Source organism: Macadamia integrifolia, unplaced genomic scaffold (genome assembly GCF_013358625.1).
Source record: "Macadamia integrifolia cultivar HAES 741 unplaced genomic scaffold, SCU_Mint_v3 scaffold807, whole genome shotgun sequence".
Taxonomy (NCBI): domain Eukaryota; kingdom Viridiplantae; phylum Streptophyta; class Magnoliopsida; order Proteales; family Proteaceae; genus Macadamia; species Macadamia integrifolia.
In genome coordinates this window covers 206,496-211,307 of record NW_024870541.1, presented here as the reverse complement: position 1 = coordinate 211,307, position 4,812 = coordinate 206,496, and positions in this window count along the sequence as shown.

The window sequence follows — 4,812 nt, the reverse complement described above, 5'->3', positions numbered from 1 at the left end:
AATGAAATTAAATGTCTCTATCATTAGAATAAATAAAAGGACTATCATGCATCTTCTTCAGCATCTTGTTGCTCTTGGCTTCTAGTGCAATCCACACACTCACATACTTCATCATCTACGTCTGGGAGTGACAATAAAGGGGTGAGCTCGACAGCTTAGTGAGTCCAAGCATAGGATCAATATGCATTAACAAGCACATCTTACACATGGGAATATTAAATATAATATGACATTAAAAGCATTAACTTCATGTAGGTCTCTCTTTGTTCTACTGCATGTGCACGCTTTGTAAAAGTGAGGAACACAACCATTGATCTGACGGCTATCATTTCTTGCATTAGCCAGCTAAACATCACCGGGAGTCATTTTTCATTAACCCCGACTAACTAGATCGGATCTAGATCATATGAGCTCCCCTTCCAGGAGTTCCTGATCTAATTCTGGAGGGTTAAGGGAATTCCCATCCTTACCCTAATTCTTGTTCTGTTCTGGAGGATAGTGTACTCCCCTTGTGGGAGATCTTATCCTCAATTCTGTTCCGATGTCCTCATCCAGCACCTAACCCCCTACTAGAAATGAGTGAAGTCTGGGATCTAGTTCTGAAGCTAAAGGTCTAGGTATGGGAATATATTTTCAGTTCTTTTATACATGTCCCTAATGAGATTCTATATTCTGTCATGGCATAACATCACATTTAGATAATATGGACATATGATACATACATGGCATGCCATTAATAAAAAATGGTATGAGATGACATAAGATAATTTTTCATAACATCATAACAACACACATATTAACATGAGAGAAATTCTTATATCAATTCACATAATAATGTAAGAGGCATAACAACCATATCAAGCCCAAGAATTTACTCACCTAGGTTTCTTGTATATAATTATCAAATCTGTAGCCCTCTTCCATAGAGTGTACAATCCCTAAATATGCTCACCTAACACATTACATTCATATTTTTAAGATTATTTTGAATCCTACGTTTAACCCTTTTCTCTTTCCCCCTTTTCCAGAAACCAAATAGGTCTAGGATTTTTATGGATAGCACTAGACGAATAGAGATACAAATCATTAGAAGGGTACATACTCCAAATTAGTCTTTAAAGCATCCAAAATATAGACACAAGGACTGGTATATGCACTGGACATATGCATTAGACAGATTTGACCACAGTGTAGTAAAATATATTTTTCTCCATCTTTCGTAAGTCAAATGGATTGGGGATTTTTATAGGTGAAACTAGACTAATAAAGATATAAATCATTAGAAGAGTTCATATTCTAAATCAGTTTTCAAATCATTCAAAATATATATACAAGTACTAACATATGCTTGGGACATATGCACTAGACATAATTGACTATGGTTTAATAAAAATTCATTTTATCTCTCTTCTGTAAATCAAAAGGATTAGAATTTTTTATGAATAAAAGTATACTTTTGGGCTACCACATGTAAGAAAACCAGACCAAAAAAAAAAAAAAAACATTGCTAGATTGAGTATTCCTAAGGTCCAATCCCGGTATCCAGAATCTGTCAGATTTCTAAGATATTGTAAAAATAAATACCTATGTAGACACCAAATTTTGTCCCTCTTGGGCAATGATGAATTATGGGTAATGAGGAGACATATATTTTCTCTTTCGAAAAGAAGTTGAATTTTCGACACAAATCCAGACTATCCCAGAACTTGTGATTGGTCAAAATTTAAATGATGCGGAGAAAGTGATCGTAAGTGGTCATTAATACCTTTTGCTAGAAAACGACAATCAAGCCTAGCAGGTGTTTGATTCCCATATCATTGGAAAGTATTCGGAAATAAGGTCTCATTGATATCTTGTATAAAAAAAATGGATACCCGGGGGTGCCATAATGCCTACTTGAAATTTGAACCAGTTAAACCAGAAAGAACCAAACCAGACCAAATCCTAAACCAAACCCTGAACCAGACCAAACCCTAAATCAGACCAATCTCTGAACCAAACCAGACCAAACCTTGAAGCAAACCAAACCCTAAACCGAACAAAACCAGACCAAATCTTAAACCAAACCAGACCAAATCCTAAACCAAACCCTGAACCAGACCAAAACCAATCCAAAACCAAACCAGACCAAATCCTGAACTAAATCAAACCAAACCCTAAACCAAACCAAACCAGACCAAACCCTAAAACAGACCAAACCCTAAACCAGAACAATCTCTAAACCAAACCAGACCAAACCCTGAACCAGGCCAAACCCTAAACCAGGCCAAACCCTAAACCAAACCAAACCAAACAAGAACCCTAAACCCTAATTTAAACCCTAAACCCTAATTTAAACCAAACCTAAAATCAAACTTAAATTAAACCTAAAATCAAACCTTAACCAAACCTTTAATCAAACCTTAATCAAACCATAATCAAACCATAAATCAAACCATAAATCAAACCTTAATCAAACCTTAATCAAACTTTTAATCAAACCATAATTCAAACCTTAATCAAACCAAAATCAAACTTTTAATCAAACCAAAATCAAACCTTGAACATAAACCGAACCCTATCCAAACCAAAACTTACCGACTGTTATTGACGAGATAAGAACTCCACCAAAGGCTACTGTTGCCTAGGCTAGGGAGTAGCCCCCGGTCTAGGGGAGTATCTGGAGGTGTAATTGAGTGCCACAGGGTATTTCAAAGCCTCACAGGGCACCACGTACTATTTCAAAGCTTTACAAGGTGACACGTACCTATTTTCACTACACAATGGGGTGACATATACATTAACGGGGTGACATGAAGAAGGGGTCCGTGTAAACCCTTACACAATCCGTGTAAGGCCCGTACACAGATTTGTGGGGGGCTTACACTAATTTGGCCCCCTCTCATGGCCTTGGGTGTTTTTATAGCCCTGCCCCTCCTCCTCTCCTATAAATAGTGACCCCTGGGTCACTGTAAACCCTGGGGCAGAAAGCAACAGGCAGAAAAGAACAGACAAAAAACAACAGAAAGCAAAATCCTTGAGAAAAAACCCTGATGAGCACATTTATATGTGAAATCTAGGGTAATAAAACATGCATTTTATATATTTAGAATGGAGCTACCTTCGGTTTTACTCTCTTTTTGCAGATTTTGTATTCTGAAGACTTTAAGCATTATTGAGCGTCATATCTCTCCAACAACAACTACCTAGTGTAGGTGAACTATGGTGTGCAAAATTTTCTTACTCACCAGGAGGTCGCAAGCTCGAATCTCATGGTTATCTTTTTTTGGAGAATTTTGTTGAAGATTTCTTACTTTTCAGTCACAACGCAAGAAGAGAAAAAAAAAAGAAAGAAAAAAAAATGGGAGAAATAAATCTTGTCCAAATCTTCTCTCCTCCTCCACATCATCACCAAAAGATTGTCCAAATCACACAAAGCAAGAAGGAAAATCGTCCCTTGGAGGGAGAAAAAGAAGAGACAAATAACTTAAAAAATAAAAAGAAAATAAAATAAGCAAAAAAATAGTATAGGAAATTTCTCCAAGTTTATTTCTCTCTTTTCTCTCCTCCACCTTAACACTTTTGATCTCAAAAGATCTCACTACCAATTGTGGGTTTCTCCCTTTTAAGAAAGAGAAATTTGTTACCCTACCTGTCCATTCCCTATAAATAAAACTCATGTAAGAGGAGGGGGGACAATTCATTATTCTTCTAGGGTTTTTTTTAGTTGCTCTATCTCTTTCTCTAGCTCTAGTTCTAAGTTTATACTTTAAACACTTTTGTAGTTCTTTTTATTCAATTAATGCAAGCACTTTTGTTTTTGATTTAGTCTTTTATTTTTATTGTTTAAGCAATTCAAGTTGTAATTTTCAAGTTTTAGTTCTAGACTTAGTTCTAGGTGACAAGAACAAGCTATGAAGCATGTCTTTCAAGTTCAATTTATTTTTTCTTCAGATTTGTTTTCTCTAGTACTAGAAATTTCAGATTTGGTTTATTCCAGATCTGTTTTTAGTATTGGTAGTATCTCAAATCGATCAAGTTTTCAGTTCAAGGGTTGAAGTTCAAGGAAGTAGGCTCCTTCAATAGTCTTCTCTCCCCCCTCTAATTCCCTCTTCTGACTACCTTTTCTTTCTTAATTTAGGATTTTAATTTCAGTTGTTATATTATTGCTATCCCTTTCCCCCAAGGTTCATGGCTAGTGTATGTGTTGGCTTTGCCCCTCCTAGCCATAGAACAATCAATTTATTACTTTTATTTTAATTGTCTCCCTTTCCCTAAAGCCAAGTAGAGTAACCCTTGTAAGATTGACTCTCTGGTCGAGTAGGGAAGCTCATTTTATGATGCATCCCTCGGGCTAAGTAGAGAAACCTACTTATGAATCTCTCTCTAACTTTATCCCCTTTCTTTTACTTTATTTTTATTTCAGCATTTTTTTTCTTTATTGTTTTTTTTTTTTAATTGTGTGGGTTGTTTATTTTCAGTTATTTATTTATTTAATTTTAATTGCGTGGCTTACGTCTTTAAATTCTTAGATGACGAATGTTTAAGACATTATTTTAGATACATATGTTTAGGATGGTAATTAGAATTAGATCACAATCATTAATCAGTTCACTTTTGCATTATTAAAAGAAAAAAAATAAAGTGGTTGCTCTCCCTGTGTTCGACCCGTAGCTACACTGATCCGTATGCTTGCGGTTACATTTTAAAATCTTAAACAAGTTTTTGGCACCGTTGTCGGGGAGACAGTTCCATTTTATTTTTCACTTTCTTTTGGTAAATCGGAGTGTTTTGTTTTGTTTTTCCTTTTTTTTTTATTGAATTCCTGAGAAG